The following is a 25,151-nucleotide window of genomic DNA, read 5'->3' on the forward strand; positions in this document are numbered from 1 at the left end:
AGTAAAGCACAAAAGTAGAGGCTGAGTCGAGAGCCCTACACCGCGCCGCGTGCCTCTCTGAAGCCCTCCCACCCATTTCTCTGTGCCCCCTCCCCGCCCTTTAAGAAGAGCTCTGCCGCGAAGCAAACAAACCGAAGCGCCGGTCACACGCAGCGCAAAGAGCACCCACACCGTAGGAGCCGAACTGGACGCTGCCTGCCTGGCCGTCCGCTCCGCAGCGGGATTCGGTCTGGGAGCGAGGCGGGTGGGGGCGAGAACGGAGCGGCCAGCAGACACGTGAGCGCCACCGCCCCGCCGGCCGGCCGACAGACCGCCCGCCGAGCCGCGGGGAGTCGGGAGGGGACGAGGAAGGGAGCGCTTGCATCGTCACAGAGATGGAAGAGAAGCCAAAGAGAAAGAAAGACACCGGACATGACGTCACTTGCCGGAAGACGAGAGCGAAAGCTTAGTTCTCCCGCGCGCTCTCCGCGGGCACTAAGCACGAAAGCGGGGGATGAGGAAACGTTGAGGAAGCGACGACTGAAGAGAAAGAAGCGTAAAAAACAAGAGAGAGTGGGACATGCCACCGCTGGGGAAAGAGGATGGGGAAGTGGGGGAGAGGGGTGCGATAGCCAGTAAGAGAAGAAAAGACGCGAGTGGCGAAGCGGTAGCGCATAAGACACAACGAAGAAGAAACAAAAGTACGCAGACTTCAGAGGCCCGGAGCAAGGGGGAGACGAAGGGAGCGCGTCGCGGATGGCGAGAGAGGCGCCGCCTGAGAGAAGGGCTTCACGGCGCGGCTCAGAAGCCGGGTTCGTTCCGCGCTCGGGCCACATTGGCGCACGCGGTGCCGCGCGGCTCGGACGCTCCCCGGCGACGCGCCTGGTCGGCGTCGATGCCGAAGCCGATGCGTTGAGGGCAGCGGTTGCTGCTGCTGTTTGCCCAAGCTATGACGGAGTGAGAGCGCGGCTTGCTGGGCGAAACGCAAGGGCCGGCTTAGCTCTTGTCTCCTCTTTTTTGGCCGACTGCCACCTCTAGAAAGGCCGTTCCCCGAGGCCGTGGGCGCGCGCGCGCGCTCCTCTTCGCTTGTTTGATCGGTGAATTAGCGAGCTTCGGCCGCTACACTGTGGTTGTGTCGCTCTGCCCCTGGGAACTCGCGCTGACGTGGACACCGCGCCGGTTCAACATGGGTTAGTCTGCTGCCCCCAAGGAAAAAGACGCTCCCGTAGTAGACACGACTGCTTTGCTTGCGCTGTGCTGAGTTTTTGGACCCCCGACCTGTTCGTCGTCTCCCTGTCCGTCTGCTGAGCTCTCTGCGTTTCGCTAAGGAACTGTCGGATGACTCGGAACAAGTGGTTCTGCGATCGCCCGCCGTCCCTGGCTTGTGGTAAGCGCTTGCTGGTTTTTCCTCGTTCTTATTCTGGTTCGTACATGAAATGACAACTTTACGCCGTCTACTCGGCCCTCTTTCTTATCTACTCAAAAATGAAAAAGCGCTTCAGTTCGCTTGTTCGTAGCCGCCAGGTATAAAAATTTCTACGTTTTTTTAGCGCCTCCTCTGATTACGATCGACTGCGGCCGCGAGTACTGCGTGCAGAAAAGAAGCAAGAACTGTCTACTAAACTGTACCAAACGCACCATTATTTTCGGTATTATGGAAAAACTGCAATTATACTTACGTATAAATGAATGCGCGCGAGTTTGCAGCTCGCACGGCTTCATTACTTCACAAAGCTTCGAGCGTGTTTTCGAGTCGCTGCCTGAAAGTTTGTCATTCGCGAGCCGCAAGCGAAAGACTTCCGCTGATGGAGTACAATGAAATTTCGCACTTTGTTGGTTCAGTTCTTTTTTTTTTTCGCGGGTAGGCGGGTGCTCGTGTGACAAAGTGGCCCTCATTAAGATAGCCTGGACTCCTTGCTGCGCACAAAAACCTTTCACCCCCGCGGGCTCTGAATATTTTAAGCGGCGACCAGAGCTACACCCTCGGTCATTAGCGTTCATAATTCATAAACTGCTCTGGCTCATAGCCCCGCCTTCAAATCCCCGACAAAGTGCCTTAAGAGGCTGAAGAGAGCTTTACAAGCGCTTTATCGCCAATAACTTCTCCCCACTCTGGGGCGATAATTCATTTGTCCAAAGAGGTGTAATAATTTTTGTCTGGAACGCTGTTATCTATGAGTCATAGGCATAGCTATTCACGCACATTCTTTCCGAAGAGTTTAATAGGAGACCTAAATCATGGCTGTATTGAAACTGTATGAAGAGAAGTGCGAACACATGAGCCAGTAGTAGCTGTTACCTGCTGCTTAAAGAGTAGTTTTTAATTCAGGTCCTATGCACGTCTGATCAGCAATGAGCAACTTTACAAATGTTTATAGTTTTCGGCATTCAAGGGTTTTCCGCCGAATTAAAGTCTAATACCATTATTCTTTTTAGTTTATCGTATAATTGTTAAATAAGTGTAGAATTCAGCAATTCACGGAAGAAATGCAACAAATGGCACAGCAGTTAGCCTTGACGTTTCAGGCAGATTGCTTCTTTTAAGCTTCTGTACCTTCTCGTATTAATTCGCGCGTGCAATGAAAAAAAAAAAATCAACTAACGAGAAACTACATGTTGCGCACGAGCGGAGAAAGATGGGAAGTTCAGGTAAGACAGAGTCCCGCTTTTGGAAATTTATTAGGTGTCGTACGAAACATCTAAATTCATTCAACAAGGACAAGTAGCTTAGGTTAAGCGAAGCAAGGCATGAGAAGACATATACAGCTTACAAAGCATTCATTCGCCGTTCAGCCCCGACGTTGTGGTTTTTCTGAAGCACGGACATTTGCATATACATTTCAGGCCGTCCCCGTCCCTGTTCTTGCCGCTACCTCATTCTTCCGTTTGCAACGCATTTCCATGTATTTCCATCTGGTTTCCGGGCTAACGAGTGATGGGAATTCGGAGAGCCGCGATGAATGCAGACGCACATGTTATGAAAAGCTATCATTTCCTAAGCTAAGTAGCATAGCTCAGAAATTCATTGTTCGACACAAGCGAATTCAGCGATGGGAAATGTGGCCGCTCATATTGTACAAACTCGGCGTAACGACTAATGAGGAAAGGAAAGGTAAGGTAACACTCTCTCCCCGAGTGGACACCTTAACCGCTTCCTGATGTAAAGGGAAAGGGGAGAAACTGTGGAGAGAGAAAAAAAGGGGCTGGAATACCCTCTCAAATTTTATTTCTCTGTGCCAACTTTATAGAAAAAAAATCGAAGATAGAAGAAACGCTGGGACGTAAGAAGCAATAGCAAACGGTTAAAGATGGTATAATAATAACAAGGAATGAATTATTGAAACGCGTTTTTATAAAGATCGATGTGAAGAAAAAAAAAAACTAGAGGAGATAGTGTTGTCAATTGCAAATACGGGCAGTGGGGGAGGGGTTGGAAGGGAGGGGGAGGGGAGTTGATTTTGCTTTGCATGCGGCTTCTCTGATACCGTGAGCTACACGGGCATGCCGTTTGTTTTCACTCAACGGTACCTCCGCCAAAATGACCACGACGTGAATTCATTAAGGCTCGCGATGCGAGCGTACACTCCTTCTATACCTAAACAAAGAACAGAAAGTAGAAACGTGAACAGAACTAATCGATCTCTGCCGAGGTCATTAGAAAGCGAACCGGGAGCGCACGTGCATAACGAGATTACGCGCAACTCAATAAATGCTTCCAAAGACGGCTCGCGTACACACGGCGGGAATGGAACTCTTGTTTGTCCGGATGCCCGTCGATAACGTAATTATTGTTTCGCGTGGTCTCGCACACTACCGTTCGAACAGGTCGGCCGGAACTCCGCGTATGCGATTCTGCCTTGAACGCATATATTTCGATGCGGAAGGGTCCGGCGGAAAAGGAAAGCACGCGTCTGTCTCTGTTTGGAATGGACACGCCTATCCGCGAACGTGAGGGCCTCGGCTACACACTGAACAGAAAGGAACAAAAACGAGAGTAAGTTGTCCTTTAGTGCACTCCCTTTTAGGGAGTGCACTAAAGGACAACTTACTCTCGTTTTACTCCCATATAGGCGTATTCGTGTTTATAATCTGGTTATAGTTTATGGTTTACGGGGTTTAACGTCCCAAAGCGACTCAGGCTACGAGGGACGCCGTAGTGGAGGGTTCCGGAATAATTTCGACCACCTGGGGTCCTTTAACGTGCACTGACATCGCACAGCACACGGGCCTCTAGAATTGCGCGTCCACAGAATTTCACCGCCGCGGCCGAAATAGAACCCGTGCCTTTCGGGTCGGCAGCCGAGCATTATAACCACTGAGCCACCACGGCGGCTGTCGAGTCTACCAGGCAGCGTTGTTATCGCTCATCATTCTTTTCTTGTTCTTTTGTCTTTTATGAAAGAAACAAGCCAGCAGTCAAAAGCAATCCGATGCTCGCATTCAACATGGCTATACATGTTTATTTCTTGCTAATTATTATAGAGCCTCGCTATTTTAAAGCAGCGCGATAAATCCAGGACGAGAAAAGAGCCCCAAAAACACAATACGGGTGCTGTTTTAGTAGCGTGTGGTGTTGAAAGGAATCAGCTGTTTGTAGCAAAACTATGCTTAAAGTTTCGGTTTTGTCGAGTTGGTTCATGTTATTAAACCTTGTAAGAGAGCTCAAAAAGAAGAGAATTAACAAGGAACACTTCGTTGCAAGACGTGTTCTTCGTTCGTGCAGTTTTTTTTTTTGCTTTGTTTTAAATTATCGAAGCGCACCAAGCAAAAATCAAACCAGAATTTTGATCGAGACAATGCAAACTTCTCGTTCGGACAGGATGGACGGAAGGAAAGAGAAAGAGTGAAATTTTCAACGAATGAGCAGCAATTTATGAAGAAAGCAGACGCTTGGTAGTTCATAAAGCTCATTAGATACGTGAACCAAGCTAAGATGGATGCTAATTAGTAATTACTCCCCTAATTGAGGGAAAAGAGGAATAACAAAATTTTCAGTTCAGGGATGGGAGGTTAAACAAAGGAGCTTCCAAAGTGACTGTCCTTGACTGGGAGGAAGGGGAAAAGACGAAAAGTAAGGGGAAGGAGACAAAAGAGGAATAAGTGATGCGTGAAAGAAGGACGCAATGAGCGGGAAGGGCCACCACAACGTCTTTCGCAAGCGCTGTACGCCTTCAGGACGCGAAGCAGTTTACAGCACCAGGCCTTTTCGAAATCACGGTCGGCGGCCGCGGAGTCATCGCCACAAAAGACACAGTCCTCCGGCACCGGCTGAGCATCATGTTGGTCAAGTGCACAACGCGACGCTTGCCTTTCCATACAAGCCAGGAGAACTCGCTGGACGTATATGCTTAAAGGTCTCGCCACTTTCACAGGCACGGTTACGGGACTCGCTGCAGTTTCACGTGCATTGGTGACTCATAAGAAAAGCTGGGTAATGAATGGGCAACCAGTGTTACGACCTGCAGGAAAATTTAGATTGGTTAATTAACTTAGAAAGGGAGAGAGAGAGAGAGAGAGAGAGAGAGGAACGGGATTTTTTGGTAGTGTGGCCCTATTACCAGTCATTCTTTGAAGACCGCCCGGGTTTCGCTTGGCGTGCCGAGCTAGAGAGAATCAGGGCTTTTAACCACTTATCTCTGTTGTTGTTCCGTTGCGGAAAGCCATTACGGTTCGCTTCTGTGGTAGTCCTGCGGGCAACAGAATGAATTTAGGGCGACTTTTTCCTTAAATAACTGAAATGTTCTATTCTTCGCCTCATTCCCCGCATTCGCATAGGCGCTTTCAGTGGCACATCGTTAGAACAGACCGCTGTATGGAATGGGATGAGGCCATTGTACATGTCCAACGCCAAAGTCAGCTTCAATTGCAATGTGGCTTCTTTCTAAATGAATCATGCGAGCGCTGCCGCCGCGGTGGCTCAGTGGCTATGGTGCTTGGCTGCTGGCTCGAAAGACGCGGGTTCGATCCCGGCCGCGGCGGCTGAATTTCTTTGGAGGAGAAATTCGAGGCCCGTGTACTGTGCGATGTCAGTGCACGTTAAAGAACCCCAGGTGGTCGAAATTTCCGGAGCCCTTCACTACGGCGTCTCTCATAGCCTTAGTCGCTTTGGGACGTTAAACCCCATAAACCAAACCGAATCATGCGAGCATATGTATGCGTCGTTCGCGTTGCAAGTCGTCCCAAAGCGCGTGAAACTAATTCGAACTGCGCTGCTTCATAGGGAACTACGGAGCAGTGTCGACGAGCGCTGAGCAGCCTCTGCCGCAACCTGTTGATTTGTTACCCCCCCCCCCCCCAAACACATTCCGAAAAAAAAAAAGATATCACCAGCAACATAATCACGTCGGTCTCTGTCATCGAAAGTGAAAGCAGTGGAGACACGCACTTTATCGCGCTTCCAGCACAACTAGCGAAAACCGCTTGCATGTTTGAAATGCACATCACGTTAAAACAACTGCGCTTGTGGCGCTCGCTAACGTGTCCCGTTTTCACGCGTTTCCATCGTTGCATGCAGTCTCCGGTATCTTTAAATACGCCCCCCCCCCCCCCCCCCCCGAAAAAAAAAAAAAAGACCTGCGCACCGTGTGTCGTTAGCGGATAACCGATGCAGACTCCGCTTTGCCCAATGAGGCAGACTGCCTGATTAGCCTCATTGTCTATGCTGTCTCTTTGTTCTTCCCGCTACCTGTGCGTCTGTGCTTGCTGTCGAGAGATGCAACCGCTTATTCCTGTGCTTTGCGCCGAGAGTGAAGCAGTAAAGTTCGGCATTCGACGAAACGCAGCACCCCCAAATTTGACGTTTTATTTATTTGTTCCCTGTCTGGTATAACGGCGCACACTATGGAGAGACAAGACCCCCCCCCCCCCCCCCCCACCCCCCACCCCCTGCCCGACATCAAACGCAACAAGCAAACTCTGATGAGCTCCGCACTTTTGGCCCTCGAAACAGGGAACGACGGCGGGGAAATTCACCGTAGCGTGGTGGCGCACCGGTGTGCGCGCGCTGTTAGGCGTCGCCCCATAAGCGAGGATTCGGAGAAAGAAGAGGGAGGGAAAGGGAACAGCAGGAAAAGAGCGAGAAGGGTGTTCCTGCACACCAGCAGCAGCAGCAACACCGTCGCCACATCGCTGTCTCGACGCTCTCGGACGTGCACGCTTGGCTGGGTGTGCATGGCTGGTCTGGCTTGCCGGGCTAATGAGCACTTCTCACTTGATTGCAGATCAGGAAAACTGGCTGTGACGCGCCCACCGCTTCACCCCTCTCGCCGCCACCGCACATCGCCAGAGGGCACTCGCACCGATGCTCCGGGCTTGCTTCTTTGAATGCGGGCGCGAAGGTTAGCAAGGCGGCCGTCGCCAAAAACGCGCAAGAGCTGACAACGCGTTACGGAAGGACCGCGCCGGAGTCTCCCCCTTTATTATTGAAGCCGCTCGCTATGGGAACGTTGCGTAACCTGATGAAGAAGAGCGCGCATACATGGCTCGACGCTCAGTACTTAGAGACGAACGGGCTGTTAAGTAAAGAAGCAAGTTGACTATGGGGGATGCTCGAGTTAGTGAAACCGGGAATTTGTCTTTGCCTGGAAATAAAACAAAGAATTTTTAATCCGTATGGCGGTGGCGAAGGTAGCGTTACTGGCGAGCTGTGCTACAAGTAAAGCTCTTCCACAAGATTGATAATATACTCGCTTTCTTCGTACGCTTTACTGACAAAAGTGGCATACTGAAGAATCAGGAGTTAGCGACACATCTGGTTTATTTGTAAATCCGGCTATTCTGTGTCTGCCTCTTCACGTTGGTAAAGTAAACTTAACATTCCGAATACATAAAATGACCTAGCCTTCACAAATGGACAAACATTTTATCTAAAGAAAGATGGTTTGGTTTGGTTTATGGGGTTTTAACGTCCCAAAGCGACCAAGGCTATGAGAGACGCCGTAGTAAAGGGCTCCGGAAATTTCGACCACCTGGGGTTCTTTAACGTGCACTGACATCGCACAGTACACGGGCCTCTAGAATTTCTCCTCCAAAGAAATTCTAGCCGCCGCGGCCGGGATTATCTAAAGAAAGAGACTAACAGCTATGCTAAACAAAATAATGCTTATTTTATTGCAACAACAGTTATTGGACTGCATATTATTTTAAATGAAGCTGTTAATCATTGCACCAATCGTGGCAGCAACATTTAGTTATGTGGCTGATTATTCTCTTTTTCAACATGTTTTTTTACACTTTTTAACACTTTTTTAACATTTTTACACTTTTAACCTGGAATGTGCAGCCTACTTTAAAATTTAAGCTAAAGAAGCCCTTTTTTTTCGCCGCCGCGGTGGCTCAGTGGCTATGGTGCTCGGCTGCTGGCCCGAAAGACGCGGGTTCGATCCCGGCCGCGACGGCTAGAATTTCTTTGGAGGAGAAATTCTAGAGGCCCGTGTGCTGTGCGATGTCAGTGCACGTTAAAGAACCCCAGGTGGTCGAAATTTCCGGAGCCCTTCACTACGGCGTCTCTCATAGCCTTAGTCGCTTTGGGACGTTAAACCCCACAAAAACCGAAAACCAAACTCTTTTTTTTTCTCAGTCACGAATGAGCTCTGCGTGTTCCTTCCTCAGTTTAACAAATATGGCTCAAAGCCCAATATAGAAGAGCCACTGTCCAACAGAGCAAATAGGATTCATTCTTATCTTTCATTGTTTGCTTTTGAAAGAATTTGACGCCCGCTTTTATCCCGCACTATCGCGAGGGTATTCATACAGAACAAAAAAAAAAGCTCACCGAGCAAAAGAAAATCGTGTCCCAGTGCACTGAGTAATCGAACAAGCAAAAATGCAACTTGCCGTTGTAAGCAGAGCTTAGAAAGCAGTTGCTAGAATGACAAAGAAAAAAAGAAGTCCCGAAAGACAGGCAAATGGATTGACGAAGCGAAGGAATATTATGCAAATGTACAGAAAGAGGGAAGGGGGGGGGGGGGGAAGCGGGGTGAGTGCACCAATCGCGCATATCGCGGCGGGCAGCTGTCAGAGACGTCCACGTTCCTTGTCTGGCCTTAATTCTATGCCGTCCGTGTTCCTCGCGCATGGTAGTCTGGCCGCACGGCCCAAGGACGCCTCGGCGACTACTCGGCGCCCGCCAAATGGCACGAACAAAAAAAAATGTTAAGAAGAGCAAACGAAGAACAACAAAAAGTGCGTGCGTAATATCTCTCGAGTATTTGCCGTAATTAATAACTGCTGGCCAGGGTTGATGGTGGGTGGGGGTAGGCGGGAGATATTAAATTCTTAAACGAGCTTTCCGATGGCTCAGACGGAGGGGGACGAGGGAGGGCGGTCGTTATTTTCTTCTTTTTTTTTTAGCTGCGTAGCGAAGGGCCAGCCCTCAATGCGGCTGGATACTTTCTCTGGGCCCGGGCCTATCTCAAAAGATGTGGTCCACTGCTGCGAGCGCCAATTAGAGGGGGCTTGGCCGTCGCCGCCGCTGCCCGGCCGACGTTATGTGGCTTAAATTAGTCGCCGGCAGTTAATACTTTCTTTTCGTCTCTCCAGCGATCCCCTACAGCATGTGTCTCTATGCGCGTGTGTGTGTATGGTGCGTGCGCAATGCAATCTGTACTGTTAGCACTTTCTGTTTAGTGGAATAAGGAAAGAAGGGAAAAACGCCAAACTGCTGAGTGCTAAGCCCGATAACGACCGTCCGTGGTGCTGCTCGCGCCGCGGGCTCGTGCTTTGTGACGAATTGTCTGAGCAAAGTCCATGGAGCGGCCCAAAAGCGACGACGCTTTTTTTTTCTAATTGTTTATTTATTCCGCAGTTGATGAAGAAGAAGGAAAGTGGGCTATGAGCCCTGTACGAAATAAAGACAGCTCAAAACAGAGGCCATCGGGGAATACCTACGAACTGATCATCGCCTGTAGTACATGATGGTTGAGTTCAGTGCATTTTTATAAACATTTCATGCCGGTTAGCGGTAATGCTGGAAACAACTGCACTCGTATTTTTTCTCATAAACTGAAATATCCTTCAGCCACTAGTAAAAGCAAGGTTCACAGCAGCAGTCAGTGTTGCAAAGCGCTGGTGGTGTATGACGTGCAGGTTGACTGGCGTGTGCAAGGCAGTGTGTTCATGAACTTGCGAACAGAAAAAATTACTTACGCTACCTACATTAGCTTTAGTTCTGTTCGTAGCTGCATTCCTAAAGTCAGTTTCAGTGAAGGACATACGAGCTGGGCGAGCCAGAATTGTGTATCGGCTGTGTGAGTTTTGCCGAGAGCATGGTTCGTTATGGAGGGGATGATTCGTTAACGAACAAGCCTGCTCGCCAGATCAGACACTGCATCTTCGAGAGGTGTGGTTATCTGTAGTCAATGGTCAGTCGAGAATACTTAGCAGTCATCGCTCAGCTGTTGGTCATTTGACCTCTGGCACCAAACTATACTATCGTACTAATGGGCGCTTATAGAAAGCTGACGCCTCCGTAAAAATTTAAGCGTGAGCTCGATAGGGGAATACTACGCCACATGTTGCCTTCACTGTCGACGGCCACGTTATCGAAGATGTTACCGTTTTAATCACATTACCGAAGCCGCCGCGAAGGCCTGACCTGTCATCTAGTGGCGGTGTTCATTGCATCTGATCAAAAATTGAGTGCGGCCTAAACACGGGACTTTCCTTGAGCGAACAAAGAAATAACATGAGCAGCAGAAAACGTCGACTCCAGTACATCATTCAAAAATGTTTCTTTTAAGTGCGTTAGCATTCGAACGCCCGTTATTGAAGAAAGTGCTCGGCGTTGCGGTTGGCGTGCGAAGCATTGGTTGGCTATAGGTAAAATGGAGAGAGAAACAGAGGGCTGGAGATGACGGGCGGCGAGAGGAACACCACGGTCGCCAGTCTGAGTACAGGAGTAGGAGAGTGGAGCGTAGACACGGCGTCTCACACGGTAATTAACAGAGTGGATCATTCTACCCGCTCCCATGTTCTGAACGCGGCAGCGGCCGCTCCGTCCGCGGCGAACACTAATGCTAATAACGCATACTCTGCTGCATGAATCGCATTGACCTTCTGTGCATTTTCTTTTTCCTGCGGGCCTCCTTTCTTTAAGACGGCCATGGAATGGAGTTGTGCTTAGCTGCGAGTATTGCTTATGCTTTCTGTAGTTGCTTTCTTGCCAAGCAATGTCTCGTTTCAAGGGCAGAGAGTGTATGGGTCCAAGGCTTTTGATTGTTCGGTGTCTGGCATAGCCTGGACAGAATACAATGTTACTCGTTTGATCCCGGAGGAGAAGAAAGAAGATGAAGGAAAAATAAGACAGAAAAAGAAATATTAACTGGGCACGGACGCTTGGTGCCTTGTAGTAATGTTACTAAGATCGCATCATCAGCATCCCTTGCGCACCAGCCAGAATTCGTGGTACAAAGCGCCTTATATAGTGCGTGCCTGTGCACTGTTAGCTCTCCACAGCAGACAAATAAGGAGAGAAAAGAGTCGTGACGATGAAACAGGAAGAGCAAGATTTGATCGTGGCTACCACTCGGTCAGGAAAAGACGTGGTTGCTGCTGGTCGCAGCCACCACTGGAATAAGTAAATATCTTTTAAATACGCTCAGGACAGCTCATGATGTATTGTGAGTTGTTGCTTATCTTACAGTTTGACGAATAGGTGCTGGTGCAGGCAATGAAAGTGGAGCTCTGAAACGTCGCTGGGACTATTAAGTACTAAAAAAAGAGCAAGCTCATTTTTATTCTAATTAAAACTAAAGTAATGGTTCTCGAGATAACTTAACTATAACTGAAATTATACATTTTTCTTCTGTGCTCAAAGGTTTGCTCCAAATGGCTAATTAGGCAAGTTAAAGCCCAAATTGCTGTTTCTGAACCTTCATTTTTAGAGTTCGCAGTTCTGACATGCTCTATTCGTAGCTTTTATTAATTTTGCTTGTGAGGCACCTGATTGCTTTTCGGCTCATGTCTGCACATTACTTTCTGCTAGATTTCAGGCACATTTTCCCTCCCAGCCAGTTTTCACTTTCTTCTTTTTCATCATTCCATTCGCTTAACTCGATACTAACGCAACTTGAACAAACTAGTTTTAGTAATGTATCGCCATACATCTTTTCTATTTCTGTATTCTGCGGAACTGCTTCGTTTTTATTTCTTTTTCCCACACGCTGCTTAAAATGAACTTGTAGTTGCTCAGTAGCTAGTTAATTATGCTGTACACAAGCCAGTTTTAATAATTAACTCACATGAAACCGCCTAGGCGTCTGGAATATAAAACCCGCAAAATAGCCGTCATCAGCACTAGCAAGTTAATTTTGCGCTCAACACAGCGAGCAAGCATGCCGAGGCAAGAAGGGGCTTATTACTACTTACATGTATCCTGACATTATAGCTGCACGTTATCCTGATTTTTTTTTTCTGAGTCGTGTGTAACTCTGACCTGCCCGCAGCGCTAGATTATTATTTCAACGGCGATGTTTCTTGATTTTTTTTTTCTGAGTCGTGTGTAACTCTGACCTGCCCGCAGCGCTAGATTATTATTTCAACGGCGATGTTTCTTCGCCAACGTCGTATAAGAAAGAAAAAAAAACTGAAAACAGAGGTAGCTTCTGACTAATTTTTCTTCTTTAATCAACCTAACCAGTTTCGTGATGCGAGCTAACATTTAAAAAAAAAGCAATCTGCAACACTGCAGACCACTTCCGCATATTCCACCATTGTAAAAAAAAAAGAAACGTTTGTGAAAGCTAAGAGCAACACACCACCTCTAAGCTTACGCGGAGCTCGAGATTCTCATATTTCCTTTTCACCGGCTTTTGGAAGGCGTTCTCGCGGGACGAGTTTAAAGCGGCCGCGCATACCGCACTTTGCTGCCTGTAGTAAGCTTCCCAGCATGCCCTTCGCATCGGCGCCGCCGGCGGCGGCCTAGCTAGCGCTCGTTAAATTGAAAGCGAAGGAGCGCTCGACGGCCGTGATAAACGACGTTCAATTAGTCGTCAAGGGGGTAGGTGTCACGCGCAGTTTCGTACGAGCCAGCTCCGTTTTACGCGCTTGCGGTGTCCTTAGGAGAGACAGTGTAAAAACTTGAGAGCAGCGATTGCTCGATGCTGCTGCTTCGCTGCGCCAGGCCGTTATTTCTTCGCGCTCTTTCTTAAATTCTAGCGTTCTTGTTATGTATGGCCTCTTGATGAAAACCGGGTGGGCATTCTTTCGTGGCAAATCCCATCCCTGCATCGCGCTTTGCGCCGGTGGTAATGGCGGTCTCTTGCACTGCTGCATTGAAGTGGCTACAGTGCACGGGTCTAAAGCGAAACGCTCCTGTGAGCTTTTGTCCATTTTTGTGCGCACTTGTTAACTCATGTGCACTGTTATGCGCTCTTTTTTCACTCATGCGCACTATTATGCGCTCGTATGCGCTCTTGTTCACTCCTTCGCACTCGTATGCGCTCTTGTGCACTCTTGTTCACTTTTGCGTGCTCTCGTTCACTCCTGCGCACTGTTATGCGCTCTTGTTCACTCCTTCGCACTATTATGCACTCTTGCGCGTTCTTGTGCGCTCTTGTTCACTTCTTCGCACTATTATGCGCTCGTATGCGCTCTTGTGCGCTCTTGTTCAATTTTGCGCGCTCTTGTTCACTCCTGCGCGCTATTATGCGCTCGTATGCGCTCTTGTGCACTCTTGTTCACTTTTGCGTGCTCTTATTTACTCCTTCGCACTATTATGCGCTCATATGCGCTCTTGTGCACTCTTGTTCACTTTTGCGTGCTCTTGTTCACTCCTGCGCACTGTTATGCGCTCTTGTGCGCTCTTGTTCACTTTTGCGCGCTCTTGTTCACTCTTTCGCACTATTATGCGCTATTGTGCGGTCTTGTGCGCTCTTGTTCACTTATTCGCACTCGCACTATTATGCACTCGTATGCGCTCTTGTGCGCTCTTGTTCACTCCTTCGCACTATTATGCACTCGTATGCGCTCTTCTGCTTCTTGTACACTTTTGCGCGCTCTTGCACTAAGCGTCATTAAAGCTGCGCACGAATTCTTAAAGCGCAGTTTTTCGTGTCGAAACTAGCTCATACACACGTGCAGGCTTTTTAGCAGACTTACCTCTCGGCTTCTTTCATACTACTCGCCGTAGCGTTTTCATGGCTGAAAGAACCGTGTCCTGGCACACGCCATAACTTTAATTAAAAATTTTGTTGTGAAAGATTCGGCGAGTTTGCGCGTTCGGTGTGCTGTTGAGTGTAGAAAGTGCGTTGCTGCAACCTTGTTGACAGGCGGGGCAAAATCTTATTCACGTCGGGCTGTCCTAATTCCTCCGGTCAGACATGTCAGCATCATTCTCAGGTCAAAATTATCCTCTTCTACTTTCTTTCTAAAGCTTTTGCATCTCCATAACTCATGTCTAGAGGGCGTATGTTTATATATAAAGCCTGTTCGGAGAAGGCTGGCTTTAATAAATATTAAGAAAAAAGTAGCGTGCGTTAGCGTTTCGCTGACATAAGCGCAGAAACAAGGTGGGGCAAGTGGAGAAAGTGCAAGTTTTGCGAAAGCAGAAACACATATTCCTTTAGAATGAGCTGCCTTTCAGCCAGACTTGTGTCAGGTCTCAACACTGTTTCAGACGCATCGCGTTCATTAACTGCTGCTATTACTCTCAAAGGAGCGAAATTGCCTTATGCGCACCCGTTTTGCTAGCGCCAGGTGCGCGCTAGCATATGAGCACATAATTTCACTGTCTGCGATTTCTGTTATAAAAAATATTACCTTAGTTATTTCTATACTGGTGACGTTTTGTGTTCAGGAGACCGAAAAGGGATGTAAAAAAAACTTCAGTCACGAAAAAAAAATTGATTTGTAAATATATTTTTTGCTGAAGAGAATTAAAGTACATGCGAAACAAATCTACGGTTTTCGACTTGAAAAAGTTTAGTTGTAGTGTTGCGACGGTCCAACTTTTCTAATGGGCACACCCCAACGCCTGCATTCATTTATTTTTGTCTCGCGTACGGAAAAGAGCACAGCCTCATAATCACTTAGTTTCTCGAATGCGAACCTAAGAAAGGAAGTTAAAAACTCTATTCGGAATTTGAGGCACAACAGCTTTAAACGCGCAGAGATATCCACATTAGTCTGAGGGCTAGACGAAAGCACTTCCAACCACGGTTAGCGGGTACGTGTACCTGGAATGGGACGCATTTCCTGACACAGCGAGTAATAAGAAAGCCGAGCTTGTGGAAGCCGCATATATATCACATGGGGCGCATACACGCGAGTTCATCGAAGTGCGTCGCGAGCGGGTACAATCACTCCTCATTCACAGCTCAGCGATACGAGGCTGCCGTTGCCTCCTTCACCGTTCGGCTGCCCCACAACCACTAGCAGCGTCAGCAGCGCTCTCGCCAATCGCCTCATCCATCCATGGTCGCACGCGTCGGGATTGAGCCACGCCCACCGATGACCATCTTCGCTTTTAATCAGTGACAAAGCCCCGAAACCGTGGCCACCACCGACCCCAGGCTTCCGCCCTTCTGCGCTGCTGCTCCCTTTTCCCCCTTTCCCTACGCCCGTCTCGATCCCCGGTTGTGCGCGCAAGGCACTTCCTTCCTCGCTTGGCCTGCGTGGCGCGGGTGCGCGGCCGGCCGGCGTGGGGAAACTGGGGAAGAGATGGGGAGTGTGTTGGGGGAAGCTAGTCTGGGTCAAAGGGTCCCGTGCTCGTCAGACCGCGGGTAATAGTTTCTCGCGGTATTAAGTCTCCCCAGACTCCAGCTTTGGAGCGTGAGTCAGCGGGATTACGGAGAGAAAGAACGCTGAGAGAGCTAGCTTTGAGGGAAGGAGAAATGAGGAGAGTGGGGAAGGCAGCAAAGAGAAAAGAGAGGCAACGGGGACACGCTTTGTAGGCTCGTATGATGAAGCCGTCGAACCTGTCAGGCTCGTATGACGCCGTCGCGTCACAACGAGAGTGGGGAAGAGGGACCCCGAAACAAAGGCGGCAGTCCGGACGAAATGCACTGCCTGAACGAATAGCTCGCGCTCTGTAGAAGAGGTGGCTCGCGTCGGCAGTGTTCTTTGTTGTGCACGCGCACTCGCGAACAACGCTGCAGCTAATTAGCGGAATCCGCCTTGCGGTGTTAATTAGACAACGTTGTGCGCCAGAGTATGCGCGCGCTATACTAATCGCAAAAGTATTAAAACAACTAGCATTAAGAAAAGCTATAATGTTTGGAGCGGGGGGGGGGGGGGGGGTGCATAGAAGCAAAAAGTCAGGAGTCTTTCATGTCGCGGGCACAGTGTTCGCAGGTGAAATTGTTTTTACTTTATCTTGGGAACATGCAATGCATTACTGTCACTTTCACGTTCGCTTATTATGATGCAGCTAATGCGCCATTAACATACAAGGGAAAAAAAGGAATGTCGTGATGCTTGTCATTCGCGATAATGCCAAACTCTAACTGTGTACTCTTCCTGTCACAAAGACAAAGCGTTACGCGCATGGAAAGCTTTGAAACAGAATACTTCAATCGTCTGCTACGGTGAGCCCGTCAAAATAAAAACGTACTTATACATTCTGGCACACAAGTAGACCACTTCCAATCTCGTTTCCTGCAAGAGCATTAAGTTCACAGCCATGGGAACTTGCGGTAAGGTGGAATGCCCTCTCTCACTTTAGAAAGTTATCTCACAATAGGCTTTAATCCGCACCCCTCCCTCACCAACTTTTAACAAGAAACGTAGAACACAATCCTCCAACATCGCGAGCACCTGTCGCTCCTTGTCTTGCTGCATTCGTTCGTTACACTCCCCACGTGGCTTAGCGGAGTGCTCGTTCTCTCGCGCTTAAAGATGCGCGTTGCCCGCCACACCTGGTAGCAGAATAGCGCACTGCACTCGAATGAAGAGAAGAAGATGGAAAGGGGAGAAAGCTGAAAGCTCCCGGAAAAGCCCTTCTATCGACGAGACAAGCTTACGCCGTCCCTGCAGGCTGCGAGGCAAAATCCTCGCACTCGAGCCCGCCGAACGCATCTCTGAGCCGACAACACAATTTCCGTTGTATTGAGAGAAGAATAGAGGTAGAGAGAGAGAGAGATAAATCCCCGCAAGAGAGCTTCTTCCATCAGCTGATGTATAACTCGTCGGAGGGTCGTGGAGCTAGCACGCGAGCTGCAGCGGCACGCCAAGTTCGAGGCGCCTATTCACTCATGGACATCGCCGAGAGTACCTTTTTTGTTTTTTGTTTTCATCTTTCTGTCCGGATGTTCGGGGTTTCGGCAGGCCACGAGGTGCACACGAAGCAGGTAAAAAGAAAAGCAACAGACGCGTCGAGTGCCAGGACGCCACTGCCGCCGTGCCTACGCAATTATCGTCCAACTGGGCCGAATCCCCGTCGCGTTAATTCAATACGTTCCCGGGCCTTTGTCTCCGTCAGCACCCGAAGCGCGCCCGGGGAATCGGTGCGGCGTATCGACTGGAGAAGCGGGAAGGGGAGGGGGCGTGGGACATCGCTGGTCTCTATTCAGGGAGACGTGGCTGCGCTCAGGGAACGAATGCCAAAGCCGTTTTGCAGGGAAGCCCGAGGGGGAAGCGATGGAGGTTCGTAACAGTTATGCATGTCCACGCGAACATGGGCTGAGCTGTAATTCGCTTCGACCTCGAGTTTCCAGCGGGAGGTTAGTGGGCGTGAATGGAGATTGTGACAGACGTAACACGACTAACATACATTTGAGGAGCACATGTATTAGGTTAGGTTAGGCTATGAAAAAAAATTCAGGGGGCACTTTGGACCTCTAAAGTGCTGCAAGGCGAAAGCTTTTCCTGGCACACTGGCATTGACTGCGAGACTGTTTGTGCTGTACTAGTGCTTCATTTGACTACACAATTTGACTACACATTGCAACTACACACTTCGACTACCGACTTTGACTGCTTCTTTTGCACATACGACTCTCTCTCTGCTTCGGTGAGTTCGGTTGTGTCTATGGCTGTGTTCGCAGTAATGAGGTATGTAATGTGGTCACCCACGGACGCCTTACTCCCCCTGTCGGAGCGGACAACAACTATTTTATTAGTACCACAAAGGAATGCATGAAAGAACACACGAGCTATAAATGTACAATGACATTTAAAAAGTTCAAGGGAAATCACATGACTTTTTTGTGGTATATTACTACATAGCGGCTATGGGCGAGGAAATTCAATTGATGGCTGATCGCTAATGTCATATGGAAACCGTGTGTGTGATTGAAAAAAAGTGTCCGTCGAATTTTCGTTGTTCAAAGGCTTCTTGGTGACTCTCTAATGTGTCACAAGGAACGCGTGAAAATTGCACTGCAAATTCAAGGGTCATTTTTGTAAGGCAAGTGCCCGTTAATTTTCTCCGGAAATTCATAGCCAGCCGCCGCTGTGGCTCAGTGGTTACGGTGTTCGGCTGCTGACCTGAAAGACGCGGGTTCGATCCCGGCCGTGGCGATCGAATTTCGATGGAGGCGAAATTCTAGACGCCCGTGTACTGTGCGGTGTCAGTGCACGTTAAAGAACCCCAGGTGGTCGAAATTTCCGGAGCCCTTCACTACGGCGTCTCTCATAGCCTCAGTCGCTTTGGGAGGTTAAACCCCATAAACCAAACCAAACCAAATTCATAACTGAGCAAAGTAGCCAAAAATTGAGCTCCGGAGAAAATGCAACAGCGTGTAATATTTGCAAGAGACCCGTATCCTGTCCTGTCTGCCCGCTCACTCAAGTGAAGCACACAGGCAAGGAAAAGAGCAAACGTGGAGGATTATGATCACTATAACAAATAGACGTAAATGTAAAGCCCTTAAGACGCCGACGCCACGTGCTCCCAGCGACATTTCTCAAAGCAGCAAGCAAACTCAGCAGACTTGAAACGCACTTGTCTCAATAGGCAGACACTACACTGCAGAAGCTCGGCCTCAGAATCATGATTTGTTGTCACGAGGGCCTCTTGTGAAGATGGAACGTTGAATCTTGAAACATCTTCTGAAACGGGTGTCTTACGGAATCCGCTCTTCTGTCTCCAGACGGCGCCTCTTATTTGCCTTGTTTTTATCTCGGCCGGGCATACTTAGGGCTCGCGTTTCACGAATCTTTCGCAAGACCTGCGCGGAATGTGCGCTCTAGGCAATGTAAATGAGCCGTGGATACGAGTGCACCAAGACGCCTGCAGCGTAGCGAACACATAGCCCATGCATACACCGCGCACAGGGGCTCTCCCGGTGCACATATAGTGTGAACTACGGAGAGATCCTCTGTTAGGCACAGACGCTGATACTTCGGCATTGCTCAACGCATTCCCACCGCGGGGACTCTGTCTTCTTGCGCAGTTGACGGAGCAGGATTTCGCCGGTAATGAGGAGTTATGTCCCAGGATTGGGAAAGTAAGGAAAAGTTGAGTTACAGTTGCCTTGTTTTTCTTTTCTTGTGCGCTTTGTTTGACTAGGTCGTGTCTGTCTGAATCGGCCTACTGCCGGCGCTGAAATAGAGTGCGACGAGATGCTCCTGTCAGAGACGCTATAGCCGAGAAAAATACCGAAGTTAAGACTTTGATGTTTCTTTGCAAGGATGGATTATGTTGCGTGATGCCTGTGAGCAACAAATGCAAATATAGCTACAACTGTTCTTACAGTGAGCTAGCGGGAGACAAAAATACTGAAGGGGTCATTCTACTCGAATTCATTCTTTTCAGTGACAAATTGCCAGACCACACAAATGCGTCATAGCCCTATGCACCATGCGCTCTTGCCGTTTCGTCGTCATTGGTATTAAGCAAAAAAAAAATAGCGCATTAAAAATGGTGCATTGGTGGTGCAACGACCATCAGCCTACTGTGATAAATTTTACTGTTCTTGTCTTCCTTTTGTTATATTACACAAACAAAGAAGCGGAACACGTGTTCTTATTCTTTTTATCTCGCTGGAAAAACAGAAAAGTGAAATTTCAACAGTGATAGCTTAGCAGAATGTGGGTTTGGGCAACTGGATTTCCTTTTTGTGGACATTTTGCGTGTTTCCACATTTCGTCCATGTAGGCTTTCATTGCGCTATGAACGGCCACGAGAATGGTTGATGCTGTGTTTGTGTTTTGTTTTTCTACCTCGTGGAGATCAAAATGGGGTGTTTCTGGTGTCTGGCATAACAACGCGTTTAGTTTTCCACTCCGCTTGCAATACTATCAATTTTTCTCCAATGCTTCGATCAGATAGGCCTCTCACACTGATCGACGAATGTTGCCAGATTTGGACGTAATACTTAGGGTATGGGTAATTGCCTATCGGTAAGGTGATAGGGCATGACACTACGTAATCGTGCGTGAGGCTCTCATACACTGCGGATTCAAATTTCTTGGGCAGTCTCATCTTAATTGCATACCAGAAAAGAAGGAATATCTCAAAATACTTTCATAGCAAACGAATGTATAGTCTCACGAACTGCACCGTTGGTGTTTCTTTCTGTGGCCCATGGCCTCCTCATTAAAAGTATGCGAGAGTATCCTATAGCTGAAATCTTCTTCGTAAGAAGAAAGATTCCAGCACCAATTGCGCGCTTAATTAGCAATAAAAATGCCGAGACTTGAGGCGCATCAACATCCGTGCATAAGGACATAATTGGGCTCCTTCCTTGAGAAATTTGGCTCAAGTTGCCCGAGTCGTTTGGTGTATAATGCTGCAAATAAAAACGAAGACGTGGTCATTTAATACACGCCGTTCCGGCGTGAATGCTTTTGTGCGCGGTAATCGGCGCATGGAAACTTCAAGCTTCATTCATTCATTAAGGTCAAGAGTAAATTAATGAGTGACGAACGAGATGATTCTTCAATAAGAAAAAGGATGGAAGGAATTCAGGGATGAAAAGTTATTCTACATCATGCTTATCTTCAACTCAGAGAGATGCACCGCCGGGAATATTATCGAGTGAGCAGTTCTCCGTGCTTCATATTTGCGTACTGTTGCATGGAAATGATTGTTTTCCTGTAAATCTACGATTATTCGCATAGTGTACGATTCGCATGGTACGATTATTCGCTTCATTGTCACGCCGCTCCCTGCATTGTCACGCTGGCAGGCTCATGAGATTCGGTCAACGACATGGGCTGGAGGGGGGTCCTTTGAAGGGGGAAAGCCATTTCGTTCTTGAGTTGTATCCGACCGAGTATAGTTCCGCTTTTACTTAATGGGGAAAGCTTACCAAGAGAAAGCTTTTCTCTGGTCTATAAGGCTTGGCTTCTGTGGGTGAAGTGCTCGGGGAAATGGGTGCTCGACCCCGCATCGAACACACCAGACGCCTTAATCATGGCACTTTTTCGCCAAGCTGCTCTCGAGCCTTTAAAATCAATATTTTTGACCCTCACTTGCAGTTTCTGTAATTAGCAAGGTGATGTTTAGGATAGAAGCAGTGATATTTTCGGTGCAGGATTAAGCACCCATATAAAAAAATAGATGGAGGAATCAAAAGCACGGAGAGCATCTGTTAGAAAAGCGAAGTAATGCAGACACGAAAGCACATACACAAAGAAAACAACTTGTAAAGTAGAGGGCAAAGACGACAAACAAAGGCATACAGAGAACGCAATATAGGTTTTCGACACACCCTTTCCGAGAGCACCCGCAGGCAATTACAAAGTTCGAGATTTGGCGAACAGGGCGCGGTCCGTAATGCAATGCAACACGCACCAGAGTCAATACCGGAACGCTATACCACACACGGCGGTCGCTTCGCGACCGGCGCGCCGCGGACGGGAACGCGTGGTGTCAACCTCTGTCATGCACAATTCACCACCGCGGGCCCGCGGGCGCTCTTCTCGTTCTCCTTTTGACAATAACAGGCGTGTACCCAACTATTTTCTCCCGTTGCACGCCGACGACTTTCACATTGGAGGCCCAGTGATTCCATCAAGGAGAAAAAAATTATATAAAAAGAAAACAAGAAGCGAGAAAGGCAGAAAAAAAAAGTTGGGGATCGATTCGCGGCTTGCTTTGTTAGCGCGCAAAATGAATAGTGCGCGGGGGCGCCAGGGAAACGCGGGGGGCGTGGCTCCCAGGCGTCGATTTACAGCTCCTCTGGGTGCAGTCAGTGTACAGCGCTCTCAGTTCACACCAAGGCCTGCCTGACTCGCTCTGACGCTCAATTCGTCTGAACGGCGCAGAGTGCCGAGGGTCCCGGGACGCGTGTCCGCAAGCCTTTCTCGCCTGGTCGCTGCGAACGACAGCTGACGCCGCGGCGGAGGCCGGGTTAGGAAACGACGGGACGTTTTGTTCGATACGTGCTCTGTTTCAGCCACGCGCGCGCGCGTCTGTATTGCAACCAGGTGTAGACGGCTCTCTGGGGAGTAGGAGAAATGGTCAACGACTTTGCTACCCGCCAAGATGAATCGGCAGAAGCATTTTTGTTCGATGGTCGATTGTGTGATAGGCTCTACAAGCTGGAGGGAGATCTGTGAAAGCGTCTACTAAGTGAAAGGCGTGTTCCGCCGATAGGGCGGTTCTTTCAGCGCCGGTCCTGCGGCCTGGCAGTTCGGTATCGTCGTCGAATGAAATGAATTTCCCCAGTTCTATACGGCTTGCGGAACGGTTACTCATTTGACATGCAGCCATCTTTATTTATTTATTTATTTATTTATTTATTTATAGATACTGCCGTTTCAGGTTTGACACATTGCAGGAGTAGTTACGTAAACCAACCAAATAAATTCAGAATACATGAAGAGGCACTTGCTTTACTTATCCTGCAGGTAGTAGCTGTCACAAAGACTCATCAAGTTCAGTCGACATTTCAACTTTGCGCGCGAAAAAAGAAATGGCCGTGAAGGTAAAACGTGAATGGCACAATGTTCAAAAGTTCAGTCCCGGCGGGTATAGCACGTGTAGAATGGCAAACGAATGTGCAGAAATTTGACGTTAACAGCAATTTTATAACATGCTCTCTATTTTTTTTAATAGTGAAAGTAAGAGAAAGAGCGAAACCATCTTCAGAAAATCGGCTTCGTAACTAAATAGCTGTTCATACGTGAGTCGCTCCGGATAGTTAACAATCTATACGCATTGCAGTACGTAAATTTTAATTGATTTGTTAAATTGAGGAGGGAAGTATAAATGGAAAGAGCAGATTTTCTATTACGCGAGATGCACACGATCTGCATCCGTGGGAAAGCAATACGAAACAGACTTTTTTCAAAGCACCCTCGAATGCCATGGAAGACAAATAATTCTGACTCCTCGCCTCTCAGAGTTACCACGGATTCGACCTTTTTCCTCACAACATCGACCACAAATACGAATGAAAAGAAGCGCACTATCCTTACAAAAGGAACGGTCACGCCACAGTTTCTTCTTTTTTTACTTTATTCTCCGATCGTTCTGTTGTTCCCGAGGCTAAGACCACGAATTCCTTATTGTGTCCCCTTTCATTCGTCTTGTTTAGCCTCGTCCGAGCGGAGAAAACACACACGGTGGCCAACGGCGGCGGTGCCCGGGACCTCTTTCAATAGAGCCACGCCCGCGCTCGCTTTCTCGCTCGGAAGAATCTAGCCACCCGGCTTATATTGAGCCCAAAGCGTATTCATTGATTTCGATTACGCCCTTCCCCAACACCCCCTTTCGCCGTATACTCCCCAATCTTCCCCGCACTCTCCGCAGCCGTCGTCTCCGCTCGGCTGGTTCGTTCCATTCGTTCGACACTGCACGCACGCACGCACACACTCTATTGGGGCTCGCCGGAGACTCAAGCGCCGACCTGCGTCGCAGTCCTGAGCGCATAACAAAATAGTCCGACAACGAGGGAGACGAGAGGAAGACGCAAAACGAATCAGTGCAGGAGAGGCCGCGCGTTCTGTTGTCGAACCTCACGTCTAGCAGCAATCTGTGTGTTATTCAGGCGCAAACAAACGCAAGGTACTCTCCCTCTCAGACGCCGTAAAGAAATAATAAAGAAAACAAATAGAAGAGGAAGTTGTAATAGAAGGGTTGATTCGAAGATTTCACCCGTCGGGTTTACTTCCTTTACGTTTCTGTCTTGTTCGACACCGCGTGTGTATATGCTGTATGGCGACCTCCCTCCCTGTGCTCCGAAACCGCCTCTTTATATATACGCGTTCGCGCTGCCGGATTTTGCGCGGTGCCAGGCAGGAAAACAAGGGACCCCCGCTATATGCGTTTCTCATCGATCCTGTCCATTTTCTCCTTATTGTTTTTTTTTCTTTCTTTCCAACTAGACGACGCCTGAATGGAGGTAGTCCAGCCACAGTCCGCGAAGTGGAAGTGCGTAGGCCTGCAAATATTCCCTCCCTATAGAAATAAATGAGAGTGAGAGATAGAGAGTGCATGCGCGTCGATGGAGGACTGTCCAGAACTCTGGTTACGTACTGCTCCAAACGTACACACGCACACAAAACTTGCTTGCGTGGGAAGACAAACAAGCTCCCCTCCTCTCCTCTTTCTTTTTCTCTGCTGTTTCCTCTCGCTTTGGGATTCGTTCCAACGCAAAACGAGCTAAAGAAAGCGGGGAGAGAGAGAAAGAAGAGAAGAGCGAAGAACACGGAGAAGCAATGAAAGAAGGACGCGCCGCCGAGTCCTTCGGTCCGTGTCTCCCTCGCAAACAGAAAATGGGACACAAGGTCTGAAGCGGGTTTGGCTCCTGGGCGATGGAGGGTCACGGGGCGTCCCAGACAAGAAAAAAAAATGTAGGGAGAACAAAAACAAACCGGGAAAAAGCGGTAGACGAGCGAATAAAAGGAAACACGTCGGGTGAAGGAAGCGACGCGAAAGTTGGAAGCGACAAGAACAAATCGAGGAATGCATTTTGCATGTCGTGGAACGGGGGCTTGGAACTTGGGAGAACAAAATATGAGCTGAAAGGAAAGAAAGGAAGGGAAAAGAAAGAAGGCAACACTCGCAGGAACTAATAAGGAAGCAAGGTGAACGATGAAAGAAAGAAAGAGGGCAGTAAAGGGAAGCGAAAGCGATGAGAAAGAGGAGTGCCATAGAAAGAAGCGCTTTCCCTGCTTCCCTTATCACACCGCTGCTATACGGTCGACTATATTTCATTGTTTGGAGCCATGGATACTCTTCGCTTGCGAGTGTAACGCGCCCCTCGCTGTTCGACGACGGAACGGCCTCTACTCTTTTTGTCCGCGGCCGCATGCAAACACACACACATACACTTGCCCCATTG

General features: G+C 48.6%; 1 protein-coding gene across 1 annotated transcript in view; it reads left to right on the top strand.

Annotated features, from left to right (window-relative positions):
• Positions 1-707: 707 nt before the first annotated feature.
• The window catches only part of LOC149339563 (kin of IRRE-like protein 2), a 171,104-nt gene continuing 146,660 nt past the window's right edge, over positions 708-25,151 (top strand). The window contains exon 1 of the mRNA XM_089550510.1: positions 708-1,366. The gene's annotated coding sequence lies outside the window, so the exon portion shown is untranslated. The remainder of the gene's footprint in view (positions 1,367-25,151) is intronic.

The sequence above is a fragment of the Amblyomma mixtum genome, chromosome 6, assembly GCF_055824585.1.
Source record: "Amblyomma mixtum isolate Tamu chromosome 6, ASM5582458v1, whole genome shotgun sequence".
Lineage (NCBI taxonomy): Eukaryota > Metazoa > Arthropoda > Arachnida > Ixodida > Ixodidae > Amblyomma > Amblyomma mixtum.